Below are 26,927 nucleotides of genomic sequence, written 5' to 3'. Positions count from 1 at the left end.
TCCCCGAAAAAGTTTCAGTTGTTTGCCCTGTGTGTGGTACAGCCCCAGAGACCGACAAACACATTTTGTTCTTTTGTACTGAATACCAGTTCACTCTAAGAAGGTAGAACTGACCAATTAGTCAAAATCTGTCAACCAGTCATTATTGGGTTGCTGTCAGGATTCTGAGGACCGACACAACCAATCCTATTGTCTTTCCTGTGAGCAGCTTTTTATTCAATATCTGGTTTAGGTGACAGAAGTTTATGACCTAGAGAGGTTTCTTTTTTTTCATCATTTTTCATCATTAGGGTTGTACTAAAACCAATAATAAAGCAGAGGTTTGCCCTGTGAGAGAAATCTCTACATTCATTTAATATATTATTCATATAACACACAGAGCACATTAATTATTTGTGAGAATATTGTCTATAGTTCTCTTAAATAGTTCTACGGAGATTTTATATTTAGGTTGTATTTTATCTGGAATTTATGAAAGCATATACTTTAATATTTGATTGTTATTTATTATTAATGTATACATTGATGGTTTGTATAAAACTGAATAAAGTTATTATGAAGATGATGATGACTGCCTGTAATAAATTATAGCAATAATTAAGTCTTTAGAGGCGTTCTGACAACATGTGGGCCCGGTGCCACTGCACCTGTCATACCATTCAAATAATGATCCTGTTGCCTGCAAGATAACGTCCTTTGTGGCTGCCTGTTTCATTGTAAAATAAAGCAATAATCAGTGTTTAGTGGGGTGCCTGGAGCTTTTTGTTCTTGTGCCACTGCACCTGCAGCACTATTGAAATCCTAACACTAGTGCTTGCTAGATAATTGCACTTACGGCTGCCTCTTTAGTTGTAAAATATAGCAATATTAGGTGTTTAGAGGACTTCTGAAAACGTATGGGCCTGGTGCCATTGCACCTGCTGCACCATTCAAATAAGGACCCTCTTGCCTGCAAGATACCTGCACTTGTGATTGTCTGTTTAATTGTAAATTATAGTAATAATCAGTGTTTAGTGGTATGTCTATATTTTTGGGACCCAGTGTCACTGTGCTTACTGCACTATTGAAATCATGTCCCCAGTGCCTGCTGGATAACTGCATGTATGCCTGCCTGTTTAGAAGTCAAATATAGCGATATTTGGTGCTTAGTGGAGTTGTGACAATGTTTGACCCTGGTGGGACTGCAACTGGTGCACCATTCAAATCATAATTCTGTTGTCTGCAAGGTAACTTCCCTTGTGTCTGCCGATTTAGTAGAAGAGTATGACAATATTAGCTGTTTAGTGCGGTGGCTAGAGCTTTTGGATCACTGGACCTGCTGCACCATTGAAATTAGGACCCTATTGCCTGCTAGATAACCATGCTTGTGACTGTCTTGTTTATTAGTAAAATGTAGCAATAATCTGTGTTTAGTGAGATCCCTAGAGCTTCTGGCCCTAGTGCCACTGCACCAGCTGCACCATTCAAATGATGCTCCTTTTAATGGCAAGGTAACTGCAATTGTGGCTGCCTGTTTAGTAGTAAATTATAGCAATTATGTGTTTAGAAAAGTTCTGACAACGTTTCAGCCCGGTGCTACTGCACCAGCTGCACCCCTCAATTAATGACCATAGTACCTGAATATAACTACACGTGTGACTGCCTATTTATCACATAGCAATAACTGGTGTTTAGTGGGGTGACTGCAGCTTTTGGTCCCGGTGAAACTGCACCTGCTGCAATATTGAAATCAAGACCTTAGTGCTTGCTAGATAACTGCCCTTATGAGGGCCTGATTAGTTGTAAAATAGAGCAATATTAGGTATTAAGAGGAGATCTGACAACTTGTGGACCTGGGACCACTGCACCTGCTGCACCAATTAAATAATAATCATGTTGCCTGCAAGCTTACTGCACTTGTGACTGCCTGTTTAGCTGTAAAACATAACAATAATTGGTGTTCAGTGGGGTGCTTAGAGCTTTTGGTTCCAGTGCAATATTAGGTGTTTACTTGAGTTATGACAACTTTTGACCCGGTGCCACTGCGCCTGCTTCACCATTCAAATCATGACCCTGTTGTCTGCAAGGTGACTGCACTTGTGACTGCCTGTTTAGTTTTAAAATATAGCAATAATCGGTGTTTAATGGGGCACTAAGCACTTTTGGTTCCAGTGCAACACTAGGGGCCCGATGTAGGTACCAAATAATGGTCGGAAACGGCCGATTTCGGCAATTTCCGACCAGTATTTGGCCTACTGAGATGTAGGGGACCTTTTTATGTCTGAATCGGTATTTTACCGATTCGGTAAAATTACCGATTCGCAAAAATACCGAATCAGTAATTTTACCGATTTTTAAATTTGGGATGTAGGTGGGACTGCTTTCAGTCCCACAGGCCCTTCAGATTCGGTATTTTAACACCCAATCCAATTGGGTGTTAAAATACTGAATCCAGGTGTGCATGCACATGTGTGCATGCACACCTATGCCATGTGACAGACAGACATGCCCTTAGGGCATGTCTGTGTGCTACATGGCTCACATGCCTGTTTTGGGGGTGCTAGAGGGTGTCAAAGTGACACCCCCTGCACCCTTGCACAAATCGGTAATTACCGAATCAGTAATTACCGATTCGGTAATGCCCATTGATTCCTATGGGCTTCAAGGCCCATAGGAAGCAATGGGGGATACCGAATCGGTATTTACAGAATCTGTAAATACCGAATCTTACAGATTCGGTATTTACCGAATCTGAAATACCTACATCTCCCCCTCTCTAATTTACCACTTCATAAATACCGATTCGGTATGATTCGGTATTTATGAAGTGGTAAATGTAGATTTACCTACATCGGGCCCCTAGTGTTTAATGGTGTGCCTAAAACGTTGGTCCTGGTGTCATTGCACCTGCTGCACCATTGAAATTATAACCCTGTAACTTGCTAGATAACTGGACTTGTGACTGAGTTGTTCAGTAGTAAAATTTAGAATAATCTGTGTTTAGTGGGACACCTAGAGCTTTTGGCCCCAGTGACACTGCACCTGCTGCACCATTCAAAATATGCTCTTTTGAATGAAAGTCACTGCAATTGTGACTGCCTGTTTAGTATTACAATTACCAATATTAAGTGTTTAGAGGAGTTCTGATGATGTTTGGGGCTGGTGTTCATGCACCTCCTGCACCATTCAAATCATAACGCTAGTGCCTGAAAGATAATTGCACTGGTGACTGCCTGTTTAGTTGTAAAATATAGCAATAATCAGTGTTTGGTGGGGTGCCTAGAGCTTTTGATCTCAGTGCCACTACACTTGCTGCACTATTGAATTCATAGCCCTAGTGTCTGCTAGATAACTGCACTTATGACTGCCTGTTTAGTAGTAAAATATAGTGATATTTGGTGTTTTGTGGAGTTATGATAACTTTTGGCCCAGGTGCCACTGCACCTGCTGTGCCATTTAAATTAAGCACCTTTTAACTGCAATTGTGACTGCCTGTATAGTGGTAACATTGACCTGATAATGCATACAAAGGTACTGATGCACGGATAGGAAATGCCACAAACCGTCTAAGGCTACAGCATCTCCTTTACACAACAAAGTAAAAAAAAAGCAAGAATTCCCGCATACTGCTAGAATCTGTTTGCCTTTTCCCTGGGAAGAGATCTCATCTTATAGTTTATCAGTCCCTGAAGTCAGGACAGTGAATAGCTTTAGTAGAAGATATGTTTCTTACATGCAAGCAGCCAGGGGTAGATAAGTATCTGTAAACAATGCATGCTGTACAGCCTTAATGTAAGAAATAAAGATACACCCACTAAAGCAGATTTGGATGAGTACTTTGGCCTTGGGAACTGATAAGACAAGCCACTTTTAATATATATTAACTACAATATATTTTACAACACAGCACAAGAACTGTGCAGGTAAAACCTAAAAACTGGCTTCGAAGAAGCTCCCTATCTGGGCTCTGTATTCATGTTTTAACTGTATTTGCAAAAACACTGATCAATTTTAAAAGAAGTATAAAAAGCCTTACTGTAAACCATGCCAGCGATGCAATCCCTGTTTGTATTTCTTCAGTATGTGCTTGTAGTTTTTTCATTCAACATAGGATTCTTGTATAATGTATTATTTGCACTGAGTCGCCTCAGGTGTCTGAGTAAGTTCAGGTTGTTGGGCCGAGGTTATAAGGGGCACAGTTGAAAGCTCAGAATATTTTTGAGAAGGCAGTGCGAGTTTCTCACAGTGCCTGTCAGCGGGTCACAAAGAATGTGCATACTACATGCACATTCAATCCTTAGCCTCGCTGTCGAGCGCACAGAGCGATTGTCACCTATGTACCAATCGTATGTGTGGGAAACTGTGAGATCTGTACATGGAGGATTTGGGAAAGAGGTAGTGGGAGAAAGATGCAAGTGTTTATCAGTGGGAAACTGTAGAAGAAAGTGCTGTGAGGGGGTGAGTCTGAGACACTAAGAGGGCCACTGCTGCTTCCACAGAGTTTAGTAAGGTTTAAATACTGTTCAGATGGCATATTGTGTAAAGAGTAGGAATTTCTTTTGCATGTTTTAAACTACACACTTAGGGGCATATTTATGTACCTTTCAGCCACCTTGCTGCTCTGGGCTGCTTGAAAGGGAAAGGGAATGAATGTGTTGGATTTAACATAATACAACACATTCCAGTCCTTTTATTGCACTGGCACCCATTTGGCTGCCTAGCACCAACACAGGCAACCTTGCACCATGGTGAAAGGGTGCCTGCATTGTAAGCAGGACTGTTTTTGTGCAGGAAGGGCCACCTTCCAGCACAAAATCAACCCTCTAAGGCATTGCCTCTTTCTATGTGTTCTGCAGAATGCAGGGCACATAGAAAGAGGACGTAATGAGGAGAAACAAAGACATTTCTCCTAGGTACGACTTCCATGGGGGTTTTGACACATTCTCAGGTTTACAAGTGTTGGTATCTCTGGGAATGTGCCAAACTCCATCGCTGGATGCATGGGAACACCCAATCTCCACCCATGGAATGCCTCCTCGCGACAGAGTGATACAACGCAGTGAATTGCACTGCGTTGCTTTACTCTAGATTTACCAAGTCATGCAGGTGCAATAAAGGTGGCCTTGCGTGGCTTGATAAATCAAACTTAAGAGTTGCATCGCTCTTGTACCCCAGTGAGTGGTGCAAGGTCGGCGCAACTCTTTCATGAATATACCCCTTAACTACATAAGGCATGCGCCTTAAAAAGATTCCGATTTACACCTTCAGCCAGTCCTCTTTTACAGACCCTTCTACTTTTTCATCCAACTTAAAACACTGCTTGTTTGCTTTGTAATTAACCCTTTCACTCTAGTAGTGAATGGTCAGCTCTTGAAAATGGAAGGTGTGAGAGCTCCCCCTATTCTGTTGTCCATCTAAAATACCTCAAAAGTGGACAGGCAGGTTTCATATCAGGGCTCTGCTTTTTGGCTTTTGTAAGACTCTGCTCCATTGTACTTGAAGATTATTCACCTGGACTCAGGCTGTCTTTATTGTTGGCCATGGTTTTATGGCAATCTGTGAATACTTGCAAATTGGTTAACCCATTTACCGCAGCGGACATTCCACCGCGGGGCAAGTGTTCTACGGAGTGGGTGGGGCTGCGTCGGACAACGGTCGTGCGCAGCACCGAGAAGGTAGTGCTCGCTCGTAGTGCCAGCACGGAATGGGTTAAGGATGTGACTGCTTGTGAATCCTGTGTGATGGTAATTTAGCACATGACAAAGTTACCTCTCACCATATGCCCCTTCGCTCATTGGCACAACTTCACCCACCCTTTTTGGAAAGCATAAGGGAATGCCTTACTTAGTTAAAATATTTACTTTGACACCTTGGGACCTTTTCACAAAACCATTTTGCAGGACCTAAAGTAGTACTCCGGTAGTACTCTTTCACATACTCTTACATGCCATTGTGAATTAGCCCCCATACATCTAAAATGGGAACAAAATGGGAAGTACAAATAGAAAGGACTGTCCCTATTTTGCGACTCTACTAATTGGGAGCGTGTCCAGATCACAAAAGCCTGCAGCAGTATATAAAGGAATACTCCTATAGTTCTGTTTCAAGTGCTCATAAATGCTTTCATTAATCTTCCCCTTTTTGACTGTGCTTGAGCCCCACTGGTCTCACTGGACAAGTCCTTACCAGTGGCATGGATCTCATTCATGAAAGGATGGTACGAATTTTCACAAACCATGAGTGTAAATCTCTCACTGTGCATTAATGTCTCTTATAAAACGTTTGCACTCTGTCTCAGTTGTCGAAAGTGTGAATCCCTGCGTGTGGGTGTAAATCTCACACATGGAACAATAAATAAAATTGAGTTTCACTCAAAGGTAGTGTTACTCTCTCAGTGGGAGTGAGACTCACTCACAGGAAGGTGATATATGGTCTCAGTCTTTGAATTGTTCCCGGTCTAGGGAGGACCTAGCTTGGCAATTCGGTCTGGACTCTTTCCATTAAGCACAGGGTCAAGACTGATTTGCATATGGCTGGGTCTAAACTGGGGTGGCATGGTGAGCAAAAGAACAATTGATTTAACTCTGATCTCTTGACTGGGGGTGAATGTATGATTTATTCAGCATTCCGTCCATCATTTGTTTACATCACTCATAAAACAGTGGCATTGACTCTCACTCATCGAAAGTGTGGATTTCCCACTGGGCGGAAATCTCACTCATAGAATAGCGCTAAGTCTCTCTCTTCATGATTGTGAATCGCTCACAGGGAGAGAATATTAATCACTAAAGTGTGGTACAGAATCCTACTAACTTGAACTGTGAAACTGTCACAAGGTGTGAATCTCATCAGACAAGAGAGTGCAGCAACTCACTCCCAAAGGGTGTGAAACTCTCACTGAATGTTTATCTCACTCATAAACGGCGGTATTGAGTCTCATTCATTGAGAGAGGGAAGCTCCCACTAGGTTGAAATCTGATGCGTAGAAAAATGGTACTCATTCTTACCCATTATCAGTGTGATGCTTTCATTGGGCACAAATATCCATTGTAAACAAGTGGTGCCTAGTTTTAATCACTGTGACTCTCCCCCTAGGTGTGGATCTCACTCACAGAAGAGTGGCACTGACTCTCAATCAGTGTGAGTCTGTCAGTCACTAGACAAACATCTCACTCACAGAAGGATGATGCAGTTTCACTCCCCAGCAGAGTGAAACTCTCATTAGGCATAAATCTCAAATATAGGTGTCCCAAAGTCTCAGTATGAGTGGCAATCTTTCAATGGAGGGGTGAATATCGCTGGCAGGATGTTACAGAATTCCACAATTTGTGTGAATCTCTCAATGGGCTTGAATCTCACTCACAGATGGGTGGTCTCCGCCCGGCAAGCTTTAATAGCTCCATAGAATTTCATAGTACATCAAAACTAGGGACCACAATATGTCTCAGTTAAGCGCCCTAAAACCAGATCTACCTCATGACACATGCTTGACATGGATGATCCCAGTGAGCTGCTATATTCAGCCCAGGGTGTGTGATAGGTACAAAGAAGGATCCTTATATTTAAATTCAAATGATGACTTTGTATTTGATTCACAGACGATGTAAGAGAACAAACAGTAGCACTGCAGGAGAATTATTTTATGCACTCTTACCTGTGTTTGGCCCAAAATATCGAACTCTTTCTACGTCTACTATCTGTATATGGGTATTCCCCAAATGTTTTCATTTTACTATCATTTTAGATATTTGTTGGCCAATTCACAAAGTCATGTAAGATAAAATAAGAGTACTACAGAAGTACTACTTTACATACTCCACAATGCCTTACATATTAGCTGCCTTTATTGGCATAAAGATGAGTGGCAGTTTATAAACCATTTGACCCACTTCTCATGCTACCTCACCTCTTCCTGTTCAGCCAATCATACACACACAAACCACTCACTAGAACAAAACATTATTGCTATGTGAACAGAACCAAATTCAGTTAAATAATCTAAATACATCAACCCATATTGATAACATGTCATTTTGAGGGAGGTAAACAGTAATCAAGTATCATTAACATAACACACCATAACACATCATAACATAACATAACCATTTCTCGTTAGTTTCAGCAATCCACGTTGATAATCAGTTTGTTATTAAATTGACATGAACGTTTGTCTTGCTGTTGCCCATACTTTCACCCTGTTGATTATTGCCCAAGGCAGTAATACTACGAGATAACTGCTGCAGTTGTTCTTATTAAAAGAAAAATCCAATGTGCATTTTTAAAACCATCCACGTTTTCTAAGGGTTGTACTATGGAAACCTAACTTGAGAAGGGCAGGGATCTTATGCCACTGATACGGAGCCTTTGCATGTTTTGCTCTGGGAGTATAGCCTTAATCATGATACACTGTCCCTGATTCATCCTTCCTCCTTGAAGCATAACTCCTCTCAGCCTGCCCATACTTTCAACCTGCCTCATCTGCCTAGCCTGGGCCCACCACCCCCAATCTCAGCATATCAATATACTCACCTTCACCTAATGCTAGTCTGACCAATCAGAATAGCCTTTCACAGTCTTTCCATCAGTGTGCCCTTGCTCAATCTGCCCCCACCCTGTTCTTTTCAGCCTGTCATCCTTTATTTTAAGGTTAATCCGCTTGTGTACAGGCCTCTTCTCAAGAGCCCCATGAGCTTGCTAAGTTGTTTCCCAGTGTCCGTCTCGCCACCACTTTGTCGACCCTATTATAATTCTGTCCCTCCTCACAGCCTACCTTCCTCTTTTCCCCACTCTTCAGCATGATGATGCACATAGTATTCCCCTCCTTCCTGTCTGCCTAACTTTCATGAAAAGCCCTTTCTTCCCGCCTTCTTATCATTCTGTATGCACTCAACCACCACTCAACATCGGTCCTTAGAGTGACCTCCTCAGAGTGCTGCAGCAGATATTTAACTGATATCAGAACTAGGCATTATCCATTCCTCCCACCTGCCCTTCTTCATTCTAAATCACACAGTTTTGCTTGTCCTCTCAACCAGACCCTCTACGAGTCCACCCATGAATTGCCCACACTCAACCTGACTCCCACTCATCCCCTGACCCCCTTCTTAGTTCGACCCCTTCCTCTGCAGCTATCTAACTTCTCGCCTGTTCCTTTCACTGGGCCTATATAATTTCAGCTCCCCCCAGCCACCCCTCAGTCTGCATTCCCTCTCAATCTACCCCTTCTGTATCATGTAAATGACAGTTCACTGATGCCTTCCTGTATGCTGCAACTCATGTTCCTGGGTTTCACTCAGTCATTCACAACCTCTGAAGCTGGCTGGTAAAGGTCTGGTGTGCCACAGGCCTAGAAAGACTAGCCGAGGCTGCCTACCTGGCCCAGCATTGTGACTGAAAGTGCACAGACTTAGAGAAGGGTCTAACATCATAGCTCTGGTTTATAGCACCAGTGGTATATTCATTCAAGACTTTGGTTTAGAAGCCTTAGCTCAGATTTGTATATCCCCATGTTTGTTATCTGTTGAGATCCTAAAGTGGATTGGATTTGTCCAGACCAGAACTTGGTTCTCTTGCTCGCTGCACTGAGTGGTGTAAATTTCATCTGATTGATGAAATAAACCCAAAACACACATGACACCACATCTTGATGAGCTCTAATACCTCAGCGAGGTGCCCAACGCCTTTTTTATGTGCCTGTAGTATACAAAATTATTTCATTCAACCCAATATTTCTCTGAGTTAGAGCTTCATTTTGTATGCAACTAGTTTGTACTCCGTCTATGTACTTTGGAATTTCAGAGGGTGTCGTAGATGCCAGTGTGACGCCTTCTGTAATACAGATTGTGTGTTTGCACATATAGAGCAAGTGCAATCTCAATAGGGCATTCAGTCATTTGTAAGGGGACCCATGCAAATGAGAGAACTCTTTCTTCCTGCATCTGTTCTGTGTTACACATGCTGGTACAGGTGCAAAGGATTAGTTTAGAGGCTCACTCACTTTGTGCCACAAAGACGTGGTGCACAGGCAGTGGGATACATGAGGCTCCCCTTGAAAACAAGCACTCCTCAGAGATCCCTCTGCAGATGGGTGCAGTGCCTCATTGCCACTGCCTGCATGGGGAACTGGGTGTGAGTGCTTGCAATGTTCAACACTCCGTCCATCATTCCCATTGGTTTTGCTTTGTTCACCCTAAGTTGGCAGGGTATGCTCAGACGTGGCCCAGGCGTGTGCCTAGACGTGGGTCCTTTCTCACTTTGCCACTGGAAACAAGCTAGCCTGGCTGATGATGGCTGATTGGCAGAAACCGGTCCCAGGATGCTTGTTTCTGGTCCATGGAAGATATGGCTTGGCAGTTCGGGCTGGACTGTTCCCATGAGACACATGGTCAGACTGATTTGCATATGGCCATGTCTGAACTGAGATGGCAGAGTGAGCTAAAGAATGATGATGGATTAAACCCAGATCAGTTGACTGGGGGGAGTGCTTCCAATGTCCAACACTCCTTTCATCATCCCCTTTGGTTTCGCTTGGTTTGCCCTAAGTTGGCAGGGTAGGCCCAGACGTGGGTCCCTTGCTCACTTTGCAACTGAATTCAAGCTAGCCTGGCTGATGATGGCTGATTAGCCAGGAGTCTTGTTTCCGGTCCAGGAAAGACATGGCTTGGCAGTTCAGGCTGGACTGTTCCCATGAGGCACAGGGTGTGACTGATTTGCATACGGCCATGTCTGAACTGGGGTGATGGAGCGCGCTAAAGAAAGATGATGGATTAAACCCAGATCAGTTGACTAGGGGTGAGTGCTTGTAATGTTCAACACTCCCTCCATCATCCTCTTTGGTTTTGCTTTGTTCGCCCTAAGTTGGCAGAGTATGCCCATATGTGGGTTCCTTGCTCACTTTGCCAGTGGATTCAAGCTAGCCTGACTGATGATGGCTGATTAGCCAGAAAATGGTCCCAGGATGCTTGTTTCCGGTCTGGGTAAGACATGGCTTGGCAGTTCGGGCTGGACTGTTCCCATGAGGCACAGGTTCAGACTGATTTGCATTTGGCCATGTATAAACTAGGATGGCGCAGTGATCTAAAGAATGATGATGGATTAAACCCAGATCAGTTGACTGGGGGTGAGTGCTTGCAATGTTCATCACTCTGTCCATCATCCCCTTTGGTTTTGCTTTGTTCACCCTAAGTTGGCAAATGTATGCCCAGACGTGGGTACCTTGTTCACTTTGCCACTGGATTCAAGCTAGCCTAAGTGATTAGCCAGAAACCAGTCCTAGGATGCTTGTTTCTGATTCAGGGAAGACATGTCTTGGCAGTTTGGGCTGGGCAGCTCCCATGAGGCACAGGGTCAGACTAATTTGCATAAGGCCATGTCTGAACTGAGGTGGTGGAGTGAGCTAAAGAATGATGATGGATTAAACCCAGATTATTTGACTGGGGGTGAGTGCTTGCAATGCTCAACACTCCGTCCATCATCCCCTTTGGTTTTGCTTTGTTCGCCCTAAGTTGGCAGGGTATGCTTGGACGTGGGTCCCTTGCTCACTTTGCCACTGGATTCAAGCTAGCCTGGCCGATGACGGCTGATTAGCCAGAAACCTGTCCCATGATGCTTGTTTCCAGTCCAGGGAAGACATGGCATGGCAGTTCAGGCTGGACTGTTCCCAGGAGGCACAGGGTCAGACTGATTTGCATATGGCCGTGTCTGAACTGGGGTGGCAGAGTGAGCTAAACAATTATGATGGATTAAACCCAGATTTCTTGACTGGGGGTGAGTGCTTGCAATGTTAAACACTCCATCCTCCATCCCCTTTTGTTTTGCTTTGTTTGCTCTAAGTTGGCAGGGTATGCCAAGATGTGGGTCCCTTGCTCACTTTACCACTGGATTCAAGCTAGCCTGGCAGATGGTGGCTGATTAGCCAGAAACCGGTTCCAGGATGCTTGTTTCCGGTCCAGGAAAGACATGGCTTGGCAGTTCGGGCTGGACAGTTCCCATGAGGCACAGGGTCAGACTGATTTGCATATGACCATGTCTGAACTGGGATGGCAGATTGAGCTAAAGAATGATGATGGATTAAGCCCAGATCAGTTGACTGAGGGTGAGTGCTTGCAATGTTCAACACTCTGTCCATCATCCCCTTTGGTTTTGCTTTGTTCGCCCTAAGTTGGCAGGGTATACCCAGACATGGGTCCCTTGCTCACTTTGCCACTAGATTCAAGCTAGCCTTGCTGATGATGGCTGATTAGCCAGAAACCAGTCCCAGGATGCTTGTTTCCGGTCCAGGGGAGACATGGCTTGGCAGTTCGGGCTGGACTGTTCCCATGAGGCACGGGATCAGACTGATTTGCATATGGCCAAGTCTGAACTGGTGTGGCAGGAAACCCATCTATACTCAAACTAGTTATAAAAAACTTGGGGGTCTGGATGGAGTACCCACTCACAATGGATTGCCAATCCAGGAAACTGTCAGGAATATGTTATTCTCTGCTTAAAATAGTAAGAAAGATTATTGAAGTGATCCCGGAACATCTGAAAGAACGGTCATCCAGTCTCTTATAATATTGCGCTCAGACTATAGAAACTCACTTTATGTGGCGCCTAAATATGTGGCAAAGAGACTACAGGTAGTTTAAAATTCGGCAGCAGGACTCCTTCTAAAAATCCCCAAACACACTTCGACTAAAGAAGCAGTGAAACAGCTACACTTACTCCCTATTGAAACAAGAATAAAGTTTTAAGTCCCTATGCCTAAGCTGTTAACAAAAAAGGCCCAAAAAACTGAAACAAATGATGTCAGGTATATCTCGGCCAGGCATCTAAGATCAGCCCAGCAACAGCTTCTCAGGACAATGAGAGCCAGGTGGAGGGGGGGCAGATCATTTTCCCAACTGGTACCAAAGATGTGGAACGCCCCCATATAAAAAAGGAATTCTACCCAACGAAACCGTTTTCAGGAAACATCTCAAAACGTTCCTGTTCCCCTTGTAGACACCTTATGGATAGAGCCTGTAAACATTACTTTTAGCGCTAGGAAGCCCTCGGGCAGCCATGCACTCTACACACTCCTAACATAACATAAATATTTTATTATGTTGTGTTTTCATAAATAAAACTATTTACGTTTTGAACAAACATTTGGCCTTGCCATTGCTTGTTTTGTTTTGACATAGTTTTTCCAAAACTTTGTTGGGGAAACCGCCATGCCCTCTAAAAAGAAAAACATGGGCTAAAAGCTAATATATTTTCTTTACTCAAAAGCACCCATTGCCATAGAGGAATGAAGAGAAATAATTGGCTTGTAAATGAGCTCCTTGTAAAAGAGCTGAATCCCCCCATTCACACTGAAGTTTTCCAATAGCTATAGTGGACTGACCCATTGCACCCCTGCTGTATGCTGTAGTGGGTGGATGAAAAATGTGAATCACACGACAACAAATCAATCAATGAGGAGGGCTCTCCGAATACATATGTAAATACGTGTATTACACATATAATGTTAGTAAAATCAAAAGGTCTTATCTAATGCCAAACTTAAAAAAGACCTTAGATAAATACAATACATTTACTGAGATTGTGTCAAGCCTCCAAATAAGCTAATATGTTTTCTTTACTCAAAAGCACCCATTGCCATAGAGGAATGAAGAGAAATAATTGGCTTGTAAATGAGCACATTCTGGCACAGTTTATACATCAAATCGCAGTTTCCAGAATAATGGCTAAGTCAGTGACATACTGAACCACTAACCATGCTTTCCCTAGACTTGCGGCAGTCTGCATTCCAGACAGAGGTTATTTCCATTTGTAAAATGAATTTATCCTTCCACAAATCATATCAATACCAAAATCCCATCTACTAATGAACCCCCTTGCATAGTGTGCCACATAGCTAACATTTTCATGCTTTAACCAACTGTCAATTACCATATGTGACACTTCCCATTAACCTTGGAGGAACACAGTGGCGTAGCTAGGGTGCCATGGGTCCTAGTACAAGCAAATAAAATGAGCACACATTATACCCAGTTGGGCAGTAAAAATCATAGCTGGGGTGCAGTGGGATGTTAACACCACTGGACCAGTTGTTACTGCATCTACTGCACTAATTAAGAAGACATCTTAAGACCTGACTGTCCAATTGACCCTAATTTCTTTACCTCTGTACTAGCTAAAGTGCATTAAGTGACAAGACGCCCTTCGGCAATGATGGCCCTGATGGCTTATGAAACAAATGTGTCAAATCCATAATTGGGTGGAAAACACTGTGGTTGTAGAATCACATAATTTCAGTGCCTCTGCCTAGGAGGCACTACAAACCTCGTCACATAATGACCTTTCAAACTTAAGACAAAAACCTCCTCACAAGGCAACAATGTGCATTGATACCTTCTTTGGCAACCTTGGATTTTCATAATGTTGGGCAAGAGGAGGCTCTTACAAACTGTCCTGCTCATGTAAAAAAAAAGTCCTTGTAATAGTGTTGAACCCAACAAAGCCCGTTACGAGCATTACTAAAACTGCAGACCCATCGACACAGATCTAATGAACTCAGGTCCAGATATAGTAAGAATCAGATTTTATGATTGGGATTTTTGCAACCTGTAAAGAATTTCACGAACCAGCCTAATTACTAATAGGAGCAAATGATGTTGCCCCATCATAGACCGGAGAGACCTCCCCCTGCCATCATGCTGTGCTCGAGCACACGCCTTGTAAGAAGTCAGGAGAACCAAACACAAATGCACAGAGAACAGAGAATTGAGGGAGAGTATAATTGTCGGCAGACTACTATGGATCAGCTGCGGGGTGCTATCCAAAACAGCCTAGCATAACTTTTTAGGTCGAGCCTAGAGCCAGCGCGCATGCGCTGCTCTGCAAGACTTATTGTAGAGGAGTAGGGAATAGAAGCCCCGCCCACTCTCTGCCCATATTTGCCATTGGCTATTTTCATTGTCCATCCTAAATGCTACCTTTTTATTCACCAATAGGCTTGTGAGTCTCTCCTTAGTACCGCCTCCTCTTCATTTGTCACCTCCCATGGCGCCTGGCCCCTTTACTTCGGTTGTTATACGGTGCTGGTATTTAGTCTGTGAGCAGTATTTTCTTTAATGAGGTTCTCCTACTGCAGGCCCAAAATGCTAGGGTGCCTTCTTTCTTCCCCCCTCCCTCCTGTTGTCGTGCCTTCTTTTCCCCTTCCCACCCTCTCTCCTGTTGTTCGTGACTTCTCACACCACTTCCCATCCTCCTGTTGTCTGTGCCTTCTCCTCTACCCCCGCCTGCCCGCCTCCCGTTGTCTGTGCCTTCTCACCCCTGCCCACCCCCCTCCTGTTGTCTGTGTCTTCTCTCCCCCGCCCCCTCTCACGTTGTCCGAGCCTTCTCCCCCATCTCACTGAAATGACCCCTCTTGTAACTCTGTGCCCTTGTTGGGTGCTGTGTGGAAATCCACGTCCATCTGTCTCTCCATCAGCTGCATCCTCTGACTCAGGCTATTCTTTCCCTGTTTATTTATGTTCAGAATCCCTTGTAAAAAATGGTGGCCTAGGACAAAGAGGAGGGACACAATCTGAAGGAGGGAGGGGCGGTGTGCCTAAGGGATTGGAAGCTCATTTTATTGTCCAAGTGTGTTAAATGCATTTCCACTGTGCTACCACGTTGATATAAACTTAAAACACTATGGGATTGATTAGGATGCGGCCGGATCACAACCCGATGTACCCCGCCCTAATATAATGGCGGGGGTATTGAGGCGGATGCAAAGTGCGTCCACCTCTTTTCCACCAGTCGGCAATCGTTCCGATTGCTGGCTGGGCCTACTTGAGCCACAATATGATGGCGGTGCCTAGCAAGCACCGCCATCCATATAAGGATGTGTGGCTTTCACGGCCTTTCTATGGTGGTGATGCCGCCATGGAAATGCTGGCAGGGATCTACTTTGGGGGCCCGTTGCGGGCCCCTATTCCGATGCACAAGGTGGCAGGGACCACGCGGTGCCTGCCACGTTGTGCATGGCAATGCACAACATGGCATTTAATCATTGCGGTGGGTGTTGCACCCGTCGCAATGTTGAAATGCCTCATGCGGCCACCGCGGTAGCGGTCGCATCATGATTGTTGTGTTGGGACCGCCGCATGGCTGGCAGGTGGTCCTGTTACCGCTAGCGTGGCAGGCGAACTTAAGTCCGCCTGCCATCCTAATCACCCCCCTTTATTGGGAACACATGTAGATGAAGAGCAGTGAAGTGTGTTGGTCTGTTTGAACTGATTAGTGTTTAGTGCATAGTTTCTTATTAAACGTTCAGTTGTAACTTAGGACCGGGACCCAACCTTTCACAGACTTCCACGTATGAGAAATACAACTAAACATGCTGCCAGTGCGATGTCCCCGCAGTACCGTGAAGGCAGGCGCAAGTCACCGTCTTGGTGCATTTACATAAGGATGAAAGCAGTGCAGTCATCATATTCCGTATGTGCATTTTAAGTTGATTCTCATTTTGGTCTGCAATTATATGCACCACTACCATAGTGCCTTAGGCGGAGGTGGAGGGGTCACTACTTGATGCCATGAATATTACACTCTTTGTGAGGTAACGTTTTCAGTTTAGTCACTTAAAAGGGGAAACACCCATTACATCGTTGTCAATACATTGTGGTGCCATCGCACCGCGACTTTTACATCACAGGATCGTTGACATCGCATACTTTTACTACGCATGCTACAACGGTGCGATGCTATAAACATCGCATGCGATGTTAATTGCAGCTTTACAGGCCTCGTGCAAATGTGTATCACAGCAAAATAAGCTCCCTAACTTCATTTTTTATTCAGCTGCTTTTGATGTCACCTGCAAATATCAGCGCAATCAAAACTGGCTACAATCTAAAAGAAAGGCCCTACTGGTTGGGAGAGACACCTCTTCCTTGTCAGCAGAGCATCGCAAACAAAAAGTGCAGACTGTCACGTATGAAGGCTCACTGCTATCACCTTTTCTTCCAACTCTTTTTCCTCGACAACCAGCTTTACAGGCCTCGTGCAAACTGGCTACGTAAACCTGAGATGCTGAGACCGTATGATGTGTGTGGTGGGTGGGTGGGTGGATGGATGGATGGATGGGTGCATGATGTGTGGGTGGATGGGTGCATGGATGGATGTATGGGTGGGTGGATGTATGGATGGATGGATACAAGTGTGGATGGGTGCATGATGTGTGGGTGGCTGGATGGGGGTGGATGGATGAATGGGTGGATGGATGCATGGATGAATGTATGGGTAGGTGGATGTATGGATGGATGGATAAAAGTGTGGATGGGTGCATGATGGCGGATGGATGGATGGATGGGTGTCTGGATGGATTTATGGATGGGTGTATATGTGGATGGATGCATGGATGGGTGCGGGATGGGGGTTGATGGATGGATGGGTGGATGGATGCATGGATGGATGCATGATGGATGGGTGGGTGGATGGGTGGGTGTATGGTGGATGGGTAGATGCATGGGTGGAATAGTGGATGGATGGGTGGGTGGATGGATCGGAGCATGGTGGATGTGTGCATAGATGCATGATGGATGGGTGGATTAGTGGATGGATGGGTGGATGGATGGGTGGATGTATTCATGATGGATGGGTGGGTGGATGGGTGGGTGGATGGGTGGGTGCATGGTGGATAGGTGGATGGATGGGTGGATGGATTCATGATGGATTGGTGAAAAGACTATAAAGCATTGGAGCTTATCAGGGACAGATATCGAATCTTGATTCCCTTCGCAAAGCTTCAGAGAAAATAAAAAACACTAAATTATATACATTGCTAGTTACAAGGGTTATTACCACACCTCATGCACACATGGCGATTACGAGCAAATTGCAATTAAAAGGGGGCTGAAAACACATTTTTGTTTACTGTCCATTCAGCTGCTTCTCTTTTTTTCCCATCGGTTCCACCCCTTTCCCTGCTCTCCCCTTCCTCCCTGGCTCTTCTCCCCTCATTCCTAACCCATGTTCATGTAAAACTCTTCAGTTCTGGGTAAGGCACGTTAATACATGTCCGGCTGTCAAAGTGCAATATAAAAATGTTAAATAAATCCATAAACTAAATGTTAACTGTAGACATGGTGTTGCGGAGCTATCGCACTCCCATCTCATCAAGTAAACTCTAATCACTTATTGATGTGTTATTCTGTCAGAATGTGCAATGATATATCATGTATTTATTTTGTTGGTTAACTTGCATTAAACTGGAGTATATATCTTCTGTTAAACCAAATCCCACAAAAAGGATAGCTACTGTTGATGGTTTGAGGTAAATATAACGCTGTATTTAAAGACACTAGTCAACAAAACATGCAGTATAGTTATTCTAATGTCAATTAGCAAATAAGCCAGATGTTACATTTTAGGAGCAATTACAATTTGCATAATTATCAGTTGATTTCTATTCATGAAATGCGGTTACGTTTTTTTGACCAATTATTCGTTTGTGTGTGATAAATGGATTGGTTAAGCCGTTTAAACATTTCAATTCAAAAATAAGAATGTCGTGTGGTTGCTGAACAAATCTGTGCTTTGCTAAACGTTCTGTATAGGAGACAACTAAATTGCAGCTTTTCTACAGTTATTTTGGTACCGCTTGTCGGCTTCTTGTGGTCCTAAAGTTATACAAATAAACATTTATCCCTTGGGACCGGTAGACCATTATCCAGAGGTCACAAAGTTTATCAGTTCTGATAGCTGCACTGAAATAAAATCGGCTTGTGTTTTTTTCAGTCATCCTGTCAAACCGCCTTAGATAAAAGTGGGGGCTTCAGTGATTCCAAATTAATCGCACCGGTTGCTTGAAGTATTTTGCCCTTTTTTCCCTTATCTGAGTTTAGTTCACTTTCAAACTCATTACAGGGAGTTTACGAGCAAAAACGAGAAACCATTACACGTTGTAATGGCGTGCGATCTTTCGGTATGCGTCCTAATGGAATTTGCTATAGGCTAAACAACATTGGCGTTGAAATGCCATGCGGTGAAAAAAAGTGCGAAGTAAGAGTCATTGCGATGAGGAGGCTGCGTGCTAAGAGCGCGTGTTGTAACGGTTAGTGATGTACTGTTATACATCCCTTAAAAGCACCCACTCCATCATCACAGGGTTCGTTGTAGCTGCAGAGGATGATTGCTTTTGTTATTGCATAGAACAGAGCAGGGTTTCCCGTACTCACCCCAGGGGCAGAAGCCTTGCTACTCAAAAGCATCGCTGTCAGATCAAGGATGCCAGCAGAAGGGGGGCAAGGTTGGGAGTAGAGGTGTTAATGAAAGATGGAAAAGCACAGGACTGTTGCACTTTGAGTGAGTCGGTGGAAGTGTGTGTGTGTGAGCGTGTCACCACACGCTCATGCACACACACTTCCACCGACTCACATGACATGAACTGAATGAGTAGGTTGGTGCCCACAGTTTCCTGGGCATATCACTGCAACCCTCATTGCTATACCTCCTTACAAGAGTCCTTTATTTCAAGGGAAACGGGTTGCAGGGAAAACAGGTGTAGGCTCTTATCTGTGGACACATCTTTTTTATTTGATTTTGTAGTGCTTCATTACCTTAGGAGCTGGCACCTGTGTGCGTAGTTGGTGGCGTTTGTCATTTCTCGTTTGTCTGCAGTGGCGTGGCTTTGCGTAGTTGCGATGGGTGACAACCTGAAACACAGCTCAGGTATTGATGGAATGCATTGAAAAAGCATGAGCAAAGCATTGTGCGGGGAGAAATTCACATTACAAAAAGCACTGATGTCATGAACGAAAAGCTAGGGAGGGATCTGTCGGGCTGTATGGTTTTATGGGCCTTGACTAAAAGGGGGATGATCAATAGCTAAGCAGTATATATAAATCTTGTAACCTCTTTCAAACCCTGACTTGGATGCCTTAGCTGAAACTGTGCCTCCGCACTCTGACTACTATGATCCCCAAAATAACCCTTTCCATACTCTTCCCTACTCTACCCTTGCTATGATCCCTAAAGTAACCCTTTCTAGACTCTTCCATCTTCTACCGCTCCCTTGTGTCATCTCAAACCTCTTTTATTATTCATTTCTCCCAAACAAGCCTTTCTTTTTTTATAATTCTTTTTATTTTATTTTGCAACGTATAAGAAAATTGTAGATGGTTATGTTCGTAATCAAATCAAACAATTAATACTGCCAACACATTTGCACACACTCACAATTCTTCTACAAATGTCATTATGTTTGTTATCAGAGTATCAATAGAGCACAATCCCCAATTGGTCTGTTACACAGCCTACCATCTGTCCATTTTAGACTCTATTTAGTCGCTAGTATCAGATCCAGCGTCCTCTCGGGGGGCTCACATATATTTCCACGATGTGCGTTCCATTTCCCCCAGATGTGTGTCCACTTTTTGGGGCAACCCCTATGGACGTATAGTTCTATCTCAATTAAAATTATAGTATCCATATCTTGGCATCATTTCCGCAGGGTTGGGGACTGCCCGGACTCCCAGTTTAGAGTAAGCCTGGGCGCAGTTCGCGTAGCTGCACTCCGCGAGCTACGCGAAGATGCACTTGCACTCCGCGAACTACGCATAACTCCGCGAACATGCGTAGTAGCTTGCTTGACCCGTTCGCGAGCCGTTTTTCGTCTTCGGGAGCGCCGTGGAACTCTGGAACCTGCTCGACACCACATCTCCAGACGTCGCCTTCCTCACGGAAACATGGATGAATGCCTCCTCAGCGCCCGAAATCGCCGTCGCCATCCCGGACGAAAACAAGATCACCCGGAGAGACCGCGTCAGCCAGACAGGAGAAGGCATCGCCATCGTCCACAAGAACACCATCCGCATCACGACCAACTCAGACGACACCCTCACAGCCGCCGAACATCTTCACTTCCAGATACACACTGACCCCAAGACCACACTCAGAGGCACCCTCATCTACAGACCCCCAGGACCTCGCACACAATTCAGCGAAGACATCGCAGACTTCATCAGCCCGCATGCCCTCGCCTCCGCTGACTACATCCTCCTAGGGGACCTCAACTTCCACCTGGAGAACAACAACGACAACAACAGCACCACCCTGCTTGACAACCTCGTCAACCACGGACTCAAGCAACTGGGGAACACCCCCACCCACTACGTCGGACACACGCTTGACCCAGTCTTCTCCTCCAGCAAGTACATCTCCTTCAGCCACTCCACCGGACTCCACTGGACAGACCACAGCTGCGTCCACTTCAGCTTCAGAAAGACCACGACTCACCACCACCCGCAACAGGTTCCCAGCAGGAGCTGGAACAAGATCACCACCGACCAGCTCACCACTTCACTGAGCCAGAACCCTCCCGCCAGCTCAACGGACCCCAACCAAACAGCCAACAACCTCACACAGTGGATCACCAACTGCGCTGACGACCTTGCACTTCTGAAAAACCATCCCAGCAGGCCCGGCAGCAAGAAAGCCTCCTGGTTCAACGACGACCTCAAGAACTCCAAGAACTGCCATACCCTCGAGAAAGCCTGGCGAAAAAACCTAACTACAGACAACATGACCGCCCTCAAGCACGCCACCCGCTAACACCACCAGCTGATCCACACCACCAAGAACACAGCATTCAAGGAACGTCTCGACAACAATGCACACAACAGCAAGGAACTCTTCAGCATCGTCAAAGAGCTATCCAACCCCAGCGCCGGAAACAACGACATCACTCCCTCGCAAGACCACCGAATCGACACCCCCCACGACCACCCTCCGCAACTGGACCCCGGTCAGCACCGAAGACACCATCCACACGATGAACACCATCCACTCCGGATCACTAACCGACCCATGCCCCCACCACGTCTTCAACAAGGCCGACTCCGTCATCTCACCCCAACTCCGGGACATCATCAACTGCTCCTTCACCACCGCCACCTTCCCGGAGAGCTGGAAGCATGCCGAACTCAGCGCCCTCCTGAAGAAACCATCAGCGGACCCCGCCGACCTCAAGAACTACCGCCCCATCTCGCTCCTCCCCTTTCCTGCCAAAGTCAACGAGAAGACCGTCAACAGACAGCTTGCTGCCTTCCTCGAGACGAACGGATCCCTCGACCACTCGCAGTCCAGCATCCGCGCCCACCACAGCACCGAGACTGCCCTCATAGCAGCCACTGACGACATCCGATCCCTGCTCGACAACAGGGAAACAGCGGCCCTCATCCTCCTGGACCTCTCCGCAGCATTCGATACTGTCTGCCACCGCACCCTAGTGCAGCGCCTCAGCAACATCGGAATCCAAGAGAAAGCACTGGAGTGGATCATCTCGTTCCTCACCGGAAGAACCCAGAGAGTCCGTCTCCCCCGTACAGATCCAAGGCCACCGAAGTCATCTGCGGCGTACCACAAGGATCATCACTCAGCCCCACCCTCTTCAACGTCTACATGAGCCCCCTCGCAGCCATCGTACGCCAACACAACCTCAACATCATCTCCTACGCCGACGACACCCAGCTGATCCTCTCCCTCACCAATGACCCAGCCACCGCCAGAACCAACCTACACGAAGGGATGAAAGACGTAGCCGAGTGGATGAGGAACAGCCGCCTGAAACTGAACTCAGACAAGACGGAACGGAAGTCCTCATCCTTGGATCATCACCCTCGTGGAGAAGTGTGGCTCAGGGGTTAGAGGCGGCAGACCCGGAAGCTGAGATCGGCCCTGGACCAGGGTTCAATTCCCCGCCTCGGCGGGTCTTGGGCTAAAAATTCCACGGACTCGATAATTCTCGCTCCGGTGCCTTCTCGACTCATGGGTTCACACTCTGCGACTCTGGGCAATAGCTTGCTTAATCTCCACAATGGCCCCTCGCGGCGGGATGCCTGGCTTTCACCTTGTGGATACCCTGCCGGGGTTATCTCACAGGGGAACACCAGGACGGGTTCCCTAAGCAAGCGCCGGGAAACCCACTGTGGGTAGCTGTGCGCTATATAAGCTCAAATACATTTACATTTACATTTACCCTCCGCCTGGGACGACTCCTGGTGGCCCCCTGCCCTGGGCAGCGCACCGAAACCAACGGACCACGCACGCAACCTGGGCTTCATCCTGGTCTCCTCCCTCTTGATGACCAGACAAGTCAACGCCATCTCATCATCATGCTTCAACATCCTACGCATGCTCCGAAAGATCTTCAGATGGCTCCCCACCGAAACCAAGGAAGATGGTCACACAGGCACTCGTTACCAGCCTACTGGACTTCGGAACAACCTCTATACCGGAACCACAGCCAAACTCCAGAAAAGACTCCAAAGCATCCAGAACGCCTCCGCGCAACTCATCTTGGACAACCCCCGACACAGCCACATCTCCGGACACCTGAGAGACCTTCACTGGCTCCCCGTCAGCAAGAGAATCACGTTCCAACTCCTCAACCACGCACACAAGGCCCTCAACGACCTGGGCCCCAGGTACCTCAACAACCGCCTGACCTTCTACACTCCCACCCGCCAGCTACGATCGACCAGCCATGCCCTCGCCGCTGTGCCACGCATCCGAAGATCCACCATGGGAGGAAGATCCTTCTCCTACCTGGCAGCCAAGACTTTGAACTCCCTCCCCATCAACCTCCGCCTGACCCAAGACCACCTCTGCTTCAGTAAGCAACTCAAGACATGGCTGTTCAAGCAGTAGCGGATCCCCCTCCCCCAAGCGCCTTGAGACCCTCAGGGTGAGTAGCGCGCTATACAAATATCCTGATTGATTGATTGATTGATTGCCTGCATGCTCTGGATGTGTAGCGCACGAAGTTACCCATGGGGTTTGTCCCGCCCGCTCGCGTCCCCTTATTTCCGGTCACTACTAACGTGTTCGCGAGTTATTCTGTGCCAGATTGCAGTTTCTGCGTGTTCGGCAACTCAATCTTACCGACAAGCATCCTCGCGCACGCGAAAATGCTATTGAGCGCGCGAGAACTACGCTACGCAGCAGTTTGCGGAGTATTCGACAACTTCGCGTTCTCCGCGGAGCGCGGAGTTGCCGAAACTCCGCAAACTCCGCGAACGGAGCGTAGTTCTTCGCCCAGGGTTAGTTTAGAGCTATATTGGGTTTTGATATTGTCAGGCCGAGAGTTACCCAGTCCTGGTCCGAATTATTGAGCTCCGTAGGTTCCCAAATAATAATAAGGCTGCATTTTGGTTCCTGGAGGGTCTCTATCTCGGTGACCTGCGAGATTGTGCACATTATTGCTTCCCAGTAGGACTGAATGATGGGGCATCCCTTATATGGTGTGTATAAACTTCCCTGGGAGTTACAAAGCTGGCCCACAATTCTGTTTTCTGATTGGCACAGCCGGCACTACAGGTTTACTACCACCAAGCCCTGGGGACGGCCACGTGTGGGGTGGAACTGTGGGGTCACCTGGACATCATCTGGACATTTTCTTGCTGCCTCTCAGGCTTGATCTTGGGTTGAGACCTATTTCAGATAAGACAGATCTTCGTTCCATCCTCTTTTGGAGAAGGATCTAGGCCACCCTAGATTCTGATCATATCAATATGGTTTAGAAGGAATTCTCAGGCTGGTGGGCTCTAGTAACATACACTGGATTAAGTACATTAAAGCCACCATGGTAGAGATTGGGTTAATATCATTGTGGAGCGCCCCGAGAGAGACTAGGTAAATTCCCAAGAGTAAGATTAAATTAGCATATTGGCAGAACCATGAGTCCCTAATATACTCCAAAGCTGGGCAATGCTCTTTGACTGATGCCTTTCTTTTGGTAAAAATGTTAAACAACAGTGGTCCCTAGAACAAGGATTCATTTCTTATGGGGTTACTCCGCTCCAGCCTCGGAGCCTCCCGCTTTGTGACGGTCTAACCAACAACCAATTGTCTTTACCTCTTACCCCCTTCTAGGCTCCCTCCACACCTGCCCTATCCAAGCCAACAGCTCGAACACCGTTGATTAAACCATCGCCATTGCGCCCTGGAAAATTGCCCTGTATACTACTCTTGTGAGCACCCCAATGCTTAACTGACATACTAGGAAGTTCACTGGTATTCTTTCACCTAACACTCCTTTCTTATCTACCTAGAACACCTTCCCTAGGCTGGACATCCCCTTAATTTCTGCCCATGAGCGTACCTATAACACCTTAATCTTTGGGTAGGACCTTTTCTTCTCTGCCTCCACACAATCTGACACTGCGCCGTTGTTTTAAAAGTAACTTACACCTTATGTCATCAATTTTCATTGGTGAGCTGGACCAATCTTTCTCTTATTGGTATCATCTTGACACTGTGCAGTTAATTAAAAAGAAATTACACCTTATGTCACCAATTGACCTTTATGACCAAGAATATTTCTCATGTTGGTCTCCCCTGGCACCCTCTCACTGCGCCGCAATAGTCGCATTGTTGTATGAACCAATTAAGGATGTAATGTTTGCATTGTGATTTTAACCCACTATGGGTGCAATTCATAGTCTATTTAGCTGTTTTTATTAAATCATAGCGTGAACATAATATTATGCTATCTGAATGTTTTTATCGTAATGTATCATTGGCCCTACTTAAAATTCTTCGGGCTTCTCATCACCGACTATGACTAATACCTTCAGGCCCACTGCAAACTAGAACGTATCCCTCTTGCCACGATAATGGTTTTCTAGAACGAGCCAACTTTCGCTTAATCCTTCACAAAATACATCACGGCATACTCTATTGTACCAGTAGCCGTACTCCTTTAATCCTTGCGACCGTTGCTGCATGAACACTTCACCCCCTCAAACGTACCCTAACCGCCTGACCTATGCCATGCAACTTGATTATGTTGCCTCATGATTATTCTCGATGCATGTTCTCTCTATTCTTGCACCAGTATCTAATTGCCCCCTCCTACTCACTGCTAATTGTAAAACACTCCGTAGTTCAACACGCAGTTGTAAATGCACCTAAGCATGTAGCCCTCTGAGTCCGTTCAAATAAGCGTTTCCTTTACCTCTTAACCTTTTATGCAACCTCCTCAACTGAATGTTCTCTGAGTCCGCTCAAATAAGCGTTTCCTTTACCCTTTAACTTTTTATGTGACTTCCCTAATTGTATGTTATCCCTCCTCAGAATAAACAGGCTAATACAATTATAGGCATGTATCCCATGTCCTGATGATGATCCAGATATCCTCATGGATGGATCGAAACGCAGTCAACACATAAAAGGACCTTATACATGTCAAAACAATGGTTCATTGGAAGTGTAAAGGTGTAACCCGCGATTTGTTGCTTTGTTGTGTCATTGTGCATTTCCTTGTGTAACAAACCGGCAGCTGTGCCTGAACTCCCTGTTGGTACCCTCACTCCCTGTTTGTATATTGCTAACTAGGACACAGGCTTGTGTCCCACTTTATGTATTGTTTTGTTAAAACTTCTAATATTATTGATCAAGTAAAAATTAGGGCTCTGTCTGGCTGGACATGTCCCCAAAATATAGTTGCTATTGAGTCTATTTTCATTTAAGAAATTAATCCTTGTTCTAGGGACCACTGTTGTTGACTTCTCTGGGCCCCCTTGTTTTTTTTAAACTTTCTTTTGGTCAAAGGCTCATTCATTAGAGAAGATTTTCTGGATGAGATTGAACCCCTCAAGCGAGGCGCTTCTTCTTGTTATTTTGCAATGGGACCTTCCCTCTCTGTACTTTTACTGCCACATGAGCCTAATAGCCTCTGGAGGATGAACAGCTGTGCCCAGCGTCTAGAGCTTTTAGGGAGATATGTATTGTTTTTCTGCCCAGCCTACTCTACTAGTAGGCAGTGCTGGATTTTACAACTTTGTCAGAATTTGGAGATTAGAGAGCATAAGTTTTTCCTAAGGATATTAAAAACCAACCTTAGTAAACCACTGGTTTTTGCACTCTCCCGCTATCGGTTGACAATGTGGAAAGCCAGGGATAAATGTAGTACCACTAAAGGTGAAATA

Source organism: Lissotriton vulgaris, chromosome 3_1 (assembly GCF_964263255.1).
Source record: "Lissotriton vulgaris chromosome 3_1, aLisVul1.2, whole genome shotgun sequence".
NCBI classification, from domain to species: Eukaryota; Metazoa; Chordata; class Amphibia; order Caudata; family Salamandridae; genus Lissotriton; species Lissotriton vulgaris.
Note: the sequence above shows the minus strand (reverse complement) of the source record.